The following is a 14,981-nucleotide window of genomic DNA, read 5'->3' as shown; positions in this document are numbered from 1 at the left end:
AATTCCTGTTACCAGTACCTTTTCTGGCAATACTTCCTCCGGAGTGCATATCTCCTCATCCTTCAGCATTACAGACTAAGAGGTTCCTGTGATCCTTAACATTATACCCTCCTTACCTACTTCTCTTGGCCTATGTGAATAAACTTTACCCTTGCATGCATTTTTTTAAAGCAGATCCTGCACTTCCTCCTTAACCAACCTCTGAGCATCTTGTACACTCTGAAGCAGTTGTCTAACTTCCCTTGTGCGTTTTGTTACTAGTCCAACAAAACTTCCAGGCTTGTCTGGTTTTCCTACAGCTGGCTTTCTTCTTGCCCACCAACAATTTAGTTTCAATGTGGTAAATTATCCTTATGATCTTCACAGAGATCTACCTTTCCCTTTCCACGTACTCCAATTTCTCTCCCTCATGGACTGAAATTGATTCTGGAAGCCAAACCATGTTTTATGGACCAGCTCATAATCATCAGCCACTTCAGCTGCTAACCTTGCTGTTTTAACTCTCTGCTCTTCCACATGAGTTTGCATGACTTCCTCACTGAGCCTACCCTCAGCTTTTATCCCCAGCCTTTTAAGCTGACTTTCCCTTTTAAGTGTCAGTTTTTGAAGTTCAAAAGCACTCTCTTTTTCTTTCTCTGCTCTCTCTTTTTCTCTCTGTTCTGTTGCTCTCTCTTTTTTCCCTCTCTTCTGCTTTTAGTCATAATTCAAACTGTTTCATTTCTGCTGCCCTTTCCTTAGCTCTGAGCTACTGCTGTAATTATCTCTCCCCACAGAAGCAGGCAGTTCCAATTCCAACTTCTCTGCTAATTCTTGCAACTTGGTCTTATTCACCTTTTGCAAAAATTCCAAAGACACCGCATCCACATTCAGAAAACTTTTGGTGACTGAAAGAGCCATTCCAATCTCAGGTTTTGTCTACCCAACCAAACCAACACCCAAAATAAAGACACTAGCACCTACCACTTGCTGTTTAAAATCCCGCAAAGAGCCCCCAATCTGTTATGGACTAGGCCCAGACAACTCAAAACATTCTTAATCAGGCAGCCCCAGACCATAACTTTGCAATTTGTTTCAGTAAGTTAACAGTGAAAATTACCCGGATTAAGTTAGCAAGGTTGACTACTCGATTTTAAAACAGACAAACATTTATTCACAAAATTACACAAAGAACAGAATAAAGAACCCCTACAGAATTCAGCCTATCCAACTAGACGTAATTATTCTGATCCAAATATACACAACAGTCTCAATAAGCAAACTCCCTTTAAAAGAAAGTAGAAATGGAACATATGCTTACAAATTGAAGTTGAAGAGCAGAAACAGAGAGAGAGAGGGAGAGACAGAGTATCCATACAGCTCCCTGTTGAACTCCTCACCAGGTCAGACTGAACTAAACTGCTCAGCTCAGCTCAGCTAGAGAGCTGACCAATTGCTTTTCTTTATACAGGTCACTTCTAAAACATGACCACTTTGGCCTGAAGTCTCATCTGTTTACATATAGACAAAAGGCCTCTCAAAATCCTTTTCATCTCTGTACCACATCAAACTGATCAGAGTCTGGTCCAGTTTATTACACTTCTGAAAAAATCAAAGGCAGAATCTCCTTGAATCAAGGAACAGCTTTTAGTAACAAAAGGGGCTAGCTTTGTGACAACTGACACCTCAGACTCTTGCCCTGCTATATTTTCCAAGAGTAAGTCAAGTTTTGCACCTTCTCTCATAGGTACATCCACATACTGAACAAGAACATTTTCTTGTACACACTTGCTAAATTCCTCTCCTTATAAAACCTTAACACTATGGCAGTCCCAGACTATGTTCGGAAAGTTTAAATCCCCTACTATATCCATCATATTATTCTAATAGATAGTTGAGATCTCCTTACAAATTTGTTTCTCAATTTCCTGCTGACTATTGGGGGGGTCTATAATACAATCCAATAATATGACCATCCCTTTCTTATTTTTCAAATAACTTCCCTGGATGTATTCCCAGGAATATCCGCCTTAAGTAGAGCCATGATGTTATCTATTATTAAAAATGCCACTCCTCCTCCTCTCTTGCCCCTCCCCTCTCTATCCTTCCTATTGCATTTGTATTGTGGAACTGCCAGTCCTGTCCATCCCTGAATCACATCTTTGTAATTGCTATGATATTGCAGTCCCATGAGGAATTAAGGGTTTAAAAATGCTCACTGTATTTCAGGATAAAAAGAAGAAGAGTAGCAGTATTGGTTAAGAAGAGCATTGTTGTTCTGGAGAAAGAGGATGCTGGAGGGGGTTAAAGGACAGAATTAATTTGGGTAGAACTAATGAACAAAAAGTGTGCAATCACATTGCTTAGTATGGTCCATAGACCACTGAATAATGAGATGGATTTTCTTTTTTAAATTCATTCAGGTGATGAGGGTGGTGTTGGCCAAGCCAGTATTTACTGCCCATCCCTAATTGCCCAGACAGCAGTTAAGAGTCAGCCACATGGTTGTGGGTCTGGAATCACATGTAGGTCAGACCAGGTAAGGATGGCAGACTCTTTCCTTAAAGGACGTTTGTTTTTCTTAATAATCAACAATGGTTTCATGGTCATCATTAGACCTATACTTCCTAATTTTATTGAGTTCAAATTATGCCATCTGCCATGGCGGGACTTGAACTCAGGTCTCCAGAACAATACTTGATATCTCTGGATTTACAATCTAGCAATAATACCACAATGCCATTGCCTCCCTGTAGAGAAATGACACCTGAATATGGGCTGGTAAGGATATATAAAGAGGAACGTTCTTAGATTGTTTTCAGGAGAATCTACTACAGTAGCGTATTTCCAATTCAACAAGAAAAGAAGCACTGCTGGACCTGCTTCTGGGAGCAAGATGGCCAAGTAAAGTAAATGTTAGACAGGGATCATTTAGAGGAAGGGATCATTACATCATAAAGATTAGGATGATCATGGAAAAACTTCCTTCTTAACTTCTGCAAACTCAGTCTAGCAGCTATGTCCTTTAGGACTCAACCAGTTTAGTCAATAATGCTGCTGCTGAGCCACTCTTGGTGATGGACATTGAAATCTCCCGCCCAGACTACATTCTGCATCCTTGCCACTCTCAGTACTTTCTATTGGCAGTATTTAACATGAATAAGCACTGGTTCATCTGCCTAGGATGTGTGTGTGATGGTTGGGTGGAATGGAGAGGTGTGGACTCACTGTGGATGGTGATAATCAGTAGGTGGTTACCGCCCCCATGTTTGACGTGGTGCCACTCACATGTGGTCCAGAGTCAATGTTAAGGATTCCCAGAGCAAATCCATGTGGACTATACCACAGTGTCACCACCTTTGCTGGTATGGTGGTGGTGTTGACTGGAACATTGTATGTAAGGTATGATTCTTTGTTTTCCTCAAGAATGTCTATGTCAGTCTGTTGTACGACTGGCCTGGACACAGTTTGTTACTAATTCCCATGTATTAATAAGGGTGACTTTGCAGGGTTGACAGAGCTGTATTTGCTGTTGTAATTTCTAGTGCCTTAGTCAATGGCAATTTCATTCCTTTCTTTATACTTTGGAGCATTTGATAAAACCAAATGGCTTGCTAGGGCAGTTAAAAGTCAATCAGATTGTTGTGGGTTTGGAATCATGTGTAGGCCAGATGAGGTAAGGTTTATTGCCCTGAAGGGGATTAGTTTTTCTACTGAGTTCACATTTGACTATCTGCTGTGTTGGGATTTGTATTTGGATCTGCAGGACATTACCTGGATCTCTGAATTGCTAGTCCAGTGACAATACTGCTAGGTCATCACCTCTCCGCAAGTAAATCACTTAAGATAGCAGAACATACAGTGTGATTACTTAATTATGCATACAGTATACTGTATTAGTATTTATTAGGAAGAACATAAATTTCAGGAGTGTGGAGTTTGTGCTGAACTTGTATTACACCATGAGATGTAGGAGCAGAAATAAGCAACTGGCCCATTGAATCTGCTTTACCATTCAGTGAAATAGTGACTGATCTGATAATCCTCAACCCCATTTTCCTGCTTTTTCCCTATAACTCTTGATTCCCTTACTGATTAAAAATTGACCTTGTTAAAACTTGGAGTATTGTGTACAGTCTGGGTGTCCCACATTAAGAAGGATGGGAATGCATTGGAATGAATGCAGAAGAGGTTAACAAGAATAGATCCAAGCATGAGAAAACTCAGCTATGAAGAAAGATTGGAGAAGGTGGTACTTGGAGACAGATAGGCTAAGCGGACAAAACAATAGTTCCCTTTCAAAAACACTTTTGTGAACTAAAGGGCACAGAAATAAGATAATTTGCAAAAGAAGCAAATGTGAGATAAAGAAAAAACACATTTTCACAGCGAATAGTCTGAAATGTCTTCTGTGGATTGTCCTCTTGCTGTGGTGGAAAGTCTTGAGAGTTAGATTGATTTTAAGAAAGATGCAGTCAGGAGTTCTCAACTCCTGGCAGGGCCACTCATGACGGTAAGGTTGAAGGAGAGGGGGCAGACAAAGCACAATCCAAAACAAGTCTTCAGTGGTGATTCAGGTGGAAGATAATTGTGTGATATCAAAGGCTGTGATGGCGGTTGAAGGCTGCAGCAGTGGAAAGATCCCCAGTGATTGAGGTTTCCTTGACATTATACACGATACACCACTTTTCACGATATTTTGAAAGAAAATACATGCGACAATAAATAAATCAAATCGGCAGTGAAGCTGAACCATGTGTATGCTGATGTACAACAGCAGTCCCACACTAAAAGATGTCCTGCACAAGGTGTCTACCAAGACAAATTTAATCCTGCCCCACATATAGAACACAGGTTCTGTGGTGCTTGGTGAGAGCTGAGATCTGGAAGTCCTGAGCTTTGAACTGGGACATAGGCTTAACTCAGTCATTTTGCTCTAGGAAAAGGAACACACGAGCGTTTCAGCAGCTTTCTTCATGACTGAGCAGCCTTCTTCAGGATCTACTCTTTTCACCCCACATGAAGGAGGGAGTAGAAAAATATGCCCTTAACATAGCCTGTTCCATCACCAACCTGACTGAAAACCCACATCCAGAGGGCTCATCTACCTGCCTGTGGAAACCAAAGTGAAACTCAACCTCATTTGGATGGGTATATGAATAGGAAGGGTCACTTGACCTTAAATGTTAACTCTGATTTCTCTCCACAGATGCTACCAGACTTGCTGAGCTTTTCCAGCAATTTCTGTTTTTGCTACCATTCTTCATCTTTTCAACAACAATCTTCCTAGTCGTGTAGACATTGCCTACAAGATAGATGAGAAACTTTTTCAACCCCAACTACTGAAATCTAAGAAGGAGATGGCACCAACTTCACTTGTGAAACCTCAGCCTGCGGATAGCAATATCACCTCTGCTCTCTCGGAAGGGAATCTTCAAGCCATGCTTTATGTCTTTGCGGAAACATACCAAAGAATTGGTCTCAGCCTCAACCTGAAGAAGATTCAAATCTTTTACCAATCTTCCCAAACATGAAACATTTCCCTTATCTGGGGAGCTTCTTCTCATGTAAAGCTGACATTGATGCAAAGGTTCAACATGGCATCCAATCTGAGAGTGCCACCTTCAGGGCCTAAGGATAAGAGTCTTGGATGTTTGTGACCTCTGTGCTGATGCCAAGGTCCTTGTGTATAAGGCAGTCATTCTTCCAACTCTTCTCTTTATATCTGAAACATGAACTACCTCAAGACCTTGAGAAGTGCCACCAAAGCTGTTTGAGATGCATTTTCAATATCATTTGGGAGGACAGATTTATTAGAATCAGTGTCCTTGATTTGGCCAATAGCACCAGCATCAAGGACCTGATCATTCAAAACCATCTCTACTTGGCCTGCTAGATGCCTATGAAGCCTGAATTCTAATTACCAAAGCAAACCTTCTTCACCCAGCTCAAGAATGGCACTCGAATGAGAGAAGAACAATGGAAGCGTTTCAAAGATTCCTTGAAGGCTTCCCTCAAGAAATGCAACATAGATGTTAACACTTGGGAGACCCTTATTCAGAAGAAACTGACTTGAAGGAAACTCCTGTATGAAAGGACATAATTCTTTAAGAACACCCATCAGCAAGAGGAAGTACAGCACATGAACTGAAGAAAGGTATGTCAATGATCTCAAGACCAAGGAACAATTCCACCTCCTGGAAACATCAGCTAAATTTACCATCACTGAGTGATTGCCAGTGATGAGTTAGGAATGCACAGCCTGGCGGTATTGTGGAAGATCAATAGATTGGCTCCCAATCATAATACTTAGACAGCTGATGCAGACACAATAGTAGTAACAGTCTTTTTCTGCACTGTAACAATCCTGTAATTTATAGCAAATCATATAAACTTACACACTTATGATCAGATGAATAAGGAGGTGTAGGTCATTCAGCTCTTTGAGATTCTTCCACCATTGAATAGATCATAGCTCGTCTGGTAAGGCTGGTTGTTTGCTAATGCCAACTTCTGTGGACAAAGGATAGAAAAGGATAATGTCCATAAAACATGAATGTTATGGTGGAGGCAAGGGTTTGATGAAAAACTCAAGAAGCAATGGGCAAGGAGGTGATGCTGTTAGATTACTACTCTGACTTTCATGTCAGGAATTGGTGCCATCTAGTTTCTCAGGAAAGAAGAAGAGAATAAGAACACATATTGAAATAAGACAAGATCAGTTCATAATGAGATACAAACGCATGGAAATAAGGTATTTGCCACTCATTAGTGAAATTCTAAACTCATTATTCAAACCATGAAAGAAAAATCATGACATTTTTTTCTTGAAGTTGAGAATCTGAGTTTTTTTTTGTTTTTGCCATATTTTTCCATTTTCCTTACCATTGCCCACTTGGTAATGTTCAAGGGACCAGAAAGTTCCATTCATATGACAATTATTTAAACCTCAATTGAAATGTTCTCAAGATCCACTCAAATAATAGGTAATAAATAAAGAATTGCAAAGCAAAATTATGAGCATACTCACTTTTTGCAGAACCTTTTATTACTTGTGCATAAGCTTAATACTGGAAGACACACGAAATGATTTTAGTTTTTTCACTATTTTAATTAAAATTAATTGTGATGATGCATCAGGTTTGCTATCTTTCTTCTTCAGATTATCAGTTATTAATTAAAGAATGCAGCTCATTCATTGAATATAACTCCTTCATCATAAAATTTTTACAGTGCAGAAGGAGGCCATTCAACCCATTGTGTCTACATCATGTCTCTGAGCATTTCAACTTTGTGCCAATCTCCAGCCTTTTCCTCATAATCCTACACATTGCTTCTATTTAAATAATTATCTAATGCCATCTGGAATGCCTTGGTTGAGATTACCTGCACCTCCAAGCAATGGATTCCTGACTACTACCAACTACTCAGTGGGTGAAATTTTCTCCCTTCATATTTATTTCTTTTACAAAACAGTTTAAAACTTTGTCTTCTATTTCTTGATCTATTTACAAATTGGAACAGTTTATCCTATCTGTCCAGATCCTTCTTGAAAACATTTGATTTTGGAAACATCACAACTCTCTGATTACATCATTCCTCCTCATTTCAGATCTAAATGACATTTCCCTTATTTTTAAATTGCGTCCCCAATTCTTATTCCCTCAGCCAATTTTGAATCAGTATTGCTACTCTCCTTTTTACTCCACGACCAATAGTTTCCCTCACAAGTCTGTTGTTGGGTATTGTATCAGACACCTTTTGGAATTCCATGCAGATAGCATTAACAACTTTCCTCTCATCAACTTTCTTGGTTAGCTCTACAAAAGGTTCCAGCAAGCTCATCATAATATTGGAATAGTTGAATGATAAACAAAGTAACATTTGCTAGGAGCTGCTATTTAGCCATTAATATTGCAAGATTTTGCAGAACACATTTCTAAGGGGAACACATTATAGATGGAATAAATGGAACAGTGCTTCTGACAGTGCTTCACAAAACCTTTTAAACGTGTGTGTGAAAGATCATCATAACTTACAAATAGTTGAAATGCCTGTGAATTATGCGTCTTTTTTACTCATGAAAGAATTCTCGTAACGCACCGTCACCAGTACGATATCCAATGCATAATCACACAAATCTCCCAATAACCTCAGAATAAAAATGCTGACTTTATTCAACAACTGAAAGTGAAACCCATTATCCACTTATCAGTCTGGGCATTGCTTCTCAGCAGGACAGCCAAATACAGTGACGTGCAGACAGAGTCTTAAAACTCTCTAGATTATCAACAGTAATTTTAGGCAATGCAAAGAAAAAAATTACAGCCCGTGGAGAACTAGAAATTGATTCTGGTTGAAATTCAGAATGACAGATTTTCCCTAGACTGTAGAACACAGTTAAAGAAATGAAGTGTCTGTATTACAAGAGATAGACAGACTATTAATACGAAGAGCTTACATAATGGACTGTGAATCACTTCAGATAATAGAGATGACAAAATGTAGAATGACTGCAAAGTACTACCAGATTCTATTAGAAATCTCCTTTTTTATATCAGTTATTTTGATTCCTAATATTCTGCTTTCTCCCCCTGACCTTGTCAGAATGCAATTATACAGTCCAATATTTGATTCAAGTGCAATAGCAATCAAATGACATGGCATGTTGGAAATATTTCTATCAGATGATAGTAGATTTTGTTAATTTATTTACAATTCCCAAAACAGCCTTTTACATTAGGATGTATGTGACATGTTAAATACATAATATGGTATTATTAAATATATGATCTTAGATTTATTTTCAGAAATTGTGCAAAACTACGCACTTTGATTCAAGAAAATATACTTCAAATATTGAACAAAGACCCTGGTGGCTTTTAGACGTGGAATTAAAGATTCTTTTGTACAACTTCAAAGAAGAACATGGAATTCACTAGGTGTGGTGGCTAACACTCCTCTTGCTGTCAGTACCATTACAGAAAGTTACACAGTCATTCATTTGAATCATTTCTGTGATCTCTTGCTCAGAAAATGATAGCTCTCATATTGTCAATATATTGGTTAAGATTCTGCTTCGAAATATTTCAGACATTTCTGTGATTCCTAAAAAATGTTATGTAAATATTTACTCTTTTTTTTCTATTCAACTCTGATTATAATGGAATTATCATTTCTACTAAGAAAAGTTATTTGAATAATACATTAATAGATTTATCTTGAGTTTTTTTATTTCAGGAAGTGTGTTTCTCTCAAATTCAGGCACTGCACACAAACCAGCCCTCTTGGCCAGTCAGTTTTTTTTAGAATCAAGCAAGATTTCAAAGATCTTGGAGCGGTGGTAGAACAGAGGGACTTACACGTATAAGCACAGAGGACATTAATCTTCATTCAAGGTTAATAATGTTGTAAAACACCCTAATAGAATTCTAGATTTTATTTCAAGATGCAGAATATAAAAGAAATGAGATAATGATGATCAGGCATGAACTTTAATAGACTTTAGTTACAATGGTGGAATATGCAGGATTGAACTCCACACTCCAAGAAGAGTATTGAGACTTTAAAGATGATAAAGTGCAGATTCACTAGGATGCAGTCAGGTATAACTAACAAAAAATTTTTTAAAATACCTTGAAATATCGAGGATTTTTCATTAGTACAATGCAGATTACTGGGGTGTAATAATTAGATTTATAGAAGATGGGAAACATAGATTAAGGGGATATAAGGAGCTATAGATATAAGGTGAAATGTAATACATTTTAGAACTGATGGTGGGAGAAACCCATATGACATTAAATTTGTGGCTATTCTCCATGTATGAGGAAGAAATTATTAAAATTAGATTGGATAGGAGTTTGAAAAAGTGGGCTATGGGAATAGAGTAAGCAAATATAATTAGTCTCACATGGAGACTAAACAGTGATATGACTAGTTGTTATAGAAGAACATAGAACAGTACAGCACAGTACAGGCCTTTTGGCCCTTGCTGTTGTGCCAGCCTTTTATCCTACTCTAAGATCAGACTAACCCACATACCCTTCATTGTACTAACTTCCATGTGCCTAATGTATCTGACTCTACTACTACTGCTGGCAGTGCATTCCACTCATTTACCACTCTCTGAATAAAGAACTTATCTCTGACATCTCCTCTAAACCTTCTTGCAATTACCTTAAAATTATGCCACCCCATGATACAAATTTCCACTGTGGGAATAAATATCTGGCTATCCACTCTATCTATGCCTCTTAACATATTATACACCTTTATCAAATCACCTCTCATCCTTCTTTGCTCCATTGAGAAAAGCCCTTGGTCTCTCAACCTTTCTTCATAAGATATGTCCAGGTAGCATCCTGGTAAATCTCCTCTACACCCTCTCTCAAGCTTCCACATTCTTCCCATAATGAGGTGACCAGAATTGAACACAATACTCTAAGTGTGGTCTAATCAGGACTCCAAAGGGCTGCAGCATAACCTCGCAACTCTGAAACTCAATCCCCCTGCTAATGAAAACCAACATACCATATGCCTTCTTAACAACTTATTCAACCTGGGTGTCAACTTTGAGGGATCTATGGCATGGACCCCAAGATCTCTTTGTTCCTCCACAGTGCCAAGAACACTGTCTTTAACCCTGTACTGTGCATTCAAATTTGACCTTCCAAAGTGAATGACTTCTCAGTTTTGCAAGTTGAACTCCATCTGCCACTTATCAGTGCAATATTGCATCCTGCCAATGTCTCATTGCAACCTACAACAGCCCTTCACACTATCCACAACTCCACCAACCTTTGTTTTATTGGCAACCTTATTAATCCACCCTTACATTTCCTCATCCAGGTCATTTACAAAAATCACAAACAGCAGAGTTCCCAGAACTGATCCCCATGGAACACCACTGGTCACTGAGCTCCAGGCTGAATACTTTCCATCCACCACCACCCTCTGTCTTGTGTGGGCCAGCCAATTCTGTATCCATACACCCAAATTTCCCTGTATACCATGCCTCCTTACTTTCTGAATGAGCATACCATGGGAACCTTTTCACACGCTTTGCTAAAATCCATGTACATCACATCCATTGCTCGACCTTCATCAATGTGTTTTGTCACATCATCAAAGAATTCAATAAGGTTTGTGAGGCATGACCTGCCCCTCATGAAGTCTTGCTGACTGTCTCGAATCAAACTATGGTTTTCCAAGTAATCATAAATCCTGTCTCTCAGAATCCTCTCCAATATTTTGCCCACCACTGCCGTAAGACTGACTGATCTGTAATTCCCAGGATTATTCTTATTCCTTTTCTTAAACAAAGGAATAACATTTGCCACCCTCCAATCATCTGGCAAAACGCCAGTGGACAGTGAGGATGAAAAGATCATTGTCAAAGGTGCAGTGATTTCTTCCCTCACTTCCTGTAATATACCTCATCTGGCTGAGGGGATTTATCTATTCATATGTTTTTCAAAATCTTTACCACATCCTCCTTCCTAACATCACCTTGTTCTCACATATCAGGCTGTTTTACGCTGCCCTCAGAAATGTCAAGGCTGTCAAGTAGGGAATACTGAAGCAAAGTATTCATTAAAGACCTCTCCCTCGTCCTCTGACTCCAGGCGCAAGTTCCCTCCACTATCACTGATCAGCCCTACCTTCACTCTGGCCATCCTCTTGTTCCTCACATAAGTGTCGAACGCTTTAAGGTTTTGCTTAATCCAACTCATTAAAGCTTTTTCATGCCCCCTTCTAGCTCTCCTAAGTCCATTCTTCCTGGCTACCTTGTAACCCTCTAAAGCCCTGTCTGATCCTTGCCTCCTCAACCTTAAGTAAGCTTCATTCTTTCTCTTGGCTCAATGTTCCACATCACTTGTCATCCAAGGATCTTTCAACCTTTCAACTCTTCCTTGTCACAGTGGGACAAATGTGTCCAACATATCAGTAGTTGCTTCCGAAACAACCTCCATACTTCTGTTGTGCATGTCCCTGAAAATATCTGTTCCAATTTAGGTGCCCCAGCTCCTGCCTAATAGTATTCCCTCTCCCTCAATTAAATACTCTCCCATACTGTCTGCTCCTATCCCTCTCCAGGAGTATAGTAAAGGTCATGGAGTTGTGATCATAATCACCAAAATGCTCTCCCACTGAGAGATCTGAACCTGGCATGGTTCGTTGCCAAGTACCAAATCCAATATGGCCTCCCCTCTCATGGGCCTATCTACATATTATGTCAGCAACCCTTCCTGGACACACCCGATAAAAACTGCTCCATCCAAACTATTTGAACTATGTAGATTACAATCAATATTAGGGAAGTTAAAGTCACCTATGACAACAATCCTATTACTTCTACACATTTTCAAAATCTGCCTCCCAGTCTGCTCCTGGTCTCTGTTGTTATTGGGGGTATTTGTAGAAAACACTCAATAAAATGCCTGCTCCTTTCCTGTTTCTAACTTCCACCCATGCTGGCTCTATGGACAAACCCTCTTTGACTATCTCCCTTTCTGCTGCTGTGATACTTATTCCTGATTAGCAATGCCACCACCTCACATCATTTACCTCCTCCTCTATTCCTTTTGAAACATCTAAACCCTGGAACATCCAACAACCATTCCTGTCCGTGTGATATCCAAGTCTCCATAATGGCCACAACATCATAGTTCCAAGTAGAGATCCACGCTCTGAGATCATCACCCTTATTCTTGATATTTAGAGTCATAGACTCATAGAGATGTACAGCATGGAAACAGACCCTTCGGTCCAACTCATCCATGCCGACCGGATACCCAAGGCAATGTCGTCCCACCTGCCAGCACCCGGCCCATGCCCCTCCAAACCCTTCCTATTCATTTACCCATTCAAATGCATCTTAAATATTGCAATTGTACCAGCCTTCACTACTTCCTCTGGCAGCTCATTCCATACACGTACCACTCTCTGCGTGAAAAAGTTGCCCTTTAGGTTTCTTTTATATCTTTCAACTCTCACCTTAAACCTATGTCCTCTAGTTCTGGACTCCCCGACCCCAAGGAAAAGACTATTTATCCGATCCATGCCCCTCATAATTTTGTAAACCTCTTTAAGGTCACCCCTCAGCCTCCGACACTCCATGGAAAACAGCCCCAGCCTGTTCAGCCTCTCCCTGTAGCTCAAATCCTTCAACCCTGGCAACATTCTTGTAAATCTTTTCTGAATGCTTTCAAGTTTCACAACATCTTTCCGATAGGACAGAGACCAGAATTGCATGCAATATTTCAACAGTGGCCTAACCAATGTCCTATACAGCTACAATATGACCTCCCAACTCCTATACTCAATACTCTGACCAATAAAGGAAAGCATACCAAACGCCTTTTTCACTATCCTATCTACCTGCGACTCCACTTTCAAGGAGCTATGAATCTGCACTCCAAGGTCTTTTTGTTCAGCGACACTCCCTTGGACCTTACCATTAAGTGTATAAGTCCTGCTAAGATTTGCTTTCCCAAAATGCAGTACCTCACATTTATCTGAATTAAACTCCATCTGCCACTTCTCAGCCCTTTGGCCCATCTGGTCAAGATCTGTTGTAATCTGAGGTAACCCTCTTCGCTGCCCACTACACCTCCAATTTTGGTGTCATCTGCAAACTTACTAACTGTACCTCTTATGCTCGCATCCAAATCATTTATGTAAATGACAAAAAATAGAGGGCCCAGCACCGATCCTTGTGACACTCCACTGGTCACAGGCCTCTAGTCTGAAAAACAACCCTCCACCACCACCCTCTGTCTTCTACCTTTGAGCCTGTTCTATATCCAAATGGCTAGTTCTCCTTGTATTCCATGAGATCTAACCTTGCTAATCAGTCTCCCATGGGGAACTTTGTCGAACGCCTTACTGAAGTCCATATAGATCACATCTACTGCTCTGCCCACATCAATCTTCTTTGTTACTTCAAAAAACTCAATCAAGTTTGTGAGACATGATTTCCCATGCACAAAGCCATGTTGACTATCCTGAATCAGTCCTTATCTTTCCAAATACATGTACATCGTGTCCCTCAGGATTCCCTCCAACAACTTGCCCACCACCAAGGTCAGGCTCATTGATCTATTGTTCCCTGGCTTGCCTTTACCACCCTTCTTAAACAATGGCACCACGTTTGCCAACCTCCAGTTTTCCGGCACCTCACCTGTGACTATCGATGATACAAATATCTCAGCAAGAGGCCCAGCAATCACTTCTCTAGCTTCCCACAATGTTCTCGGGTACACTTGATCAGGTCCTGGGGATTAATCCACCTTTAACAATTTCAAGACATCTAGCACTTCCTCCTCTGTAATCTGGACATTTTGCAAGATGTCACCATCTATTTTCCTACAGTCTATATCTTCCATATCCTTTTCCACAGTAAATACTGATGCAAGGCATTCATTTAGTATCTCCCCCATTATCTGTGGCTCTGTCACACTTCAACCCATTATACTGGCTGTACCTTTGCCCTATCAATTGCCTATTCCTCCTCACAGACTCTCTGCATGCTGTATCTGGCTGCTCAATACCTACTCCATCATCTGACCTATAGCTTAGGTAGCCAACCCCCCCTGCCAATCTAGTATGTTGCAACTCTTATGGATTTCTACAGATATGTCTGTATTATATAATAAACTAATGATAGAATTCAACCCTTAATTGGGCATGAAATGTCCACTTAAGGACTTCAATCAGTGACAGGATGAGAAAGCCATCCATGGGTCTCCCTGCCAAGAATTTAATTAGGACAGAGCTGGAAAGGTGGATTCACCATGCTCCCATTTAATTAAGTATCTCCTGACTCCAGACTTGGCTTGGAGGCTGACATTAAATTCCACTTATTAACTGTTGTTTGTCTCTGTAAATACTGCTTGAACTGTTAAGTATTTCCAGCTATTTAGTTTTTGTGAAGAAACACAACCTTCAATCACAGTGCCATTACAAAACAAAAGATGAACTGCAGTAATAGAGTCTGGATT

The sequence above is a fragment of the Chiloscyllium punctatum genome, chromosome 10 (genome assembly GCF_047496795.1).
Source record: "Chiloscyllium punctatum isolate Juve2018m chromosome 10, sChiPun1.3, whole genome shotgun sequence".
NCBI classification, from domain to species: domain Eukaryota; kingdom Metazoa; phylum Chordata; class Chondrichthyes; order Orectolobiformes; family Hemiscylliidae; genus Chiloscyllium; species Chiloscyllium punctatum.
Note: the sequence above shows the minus strand (reverse complement) of the source record.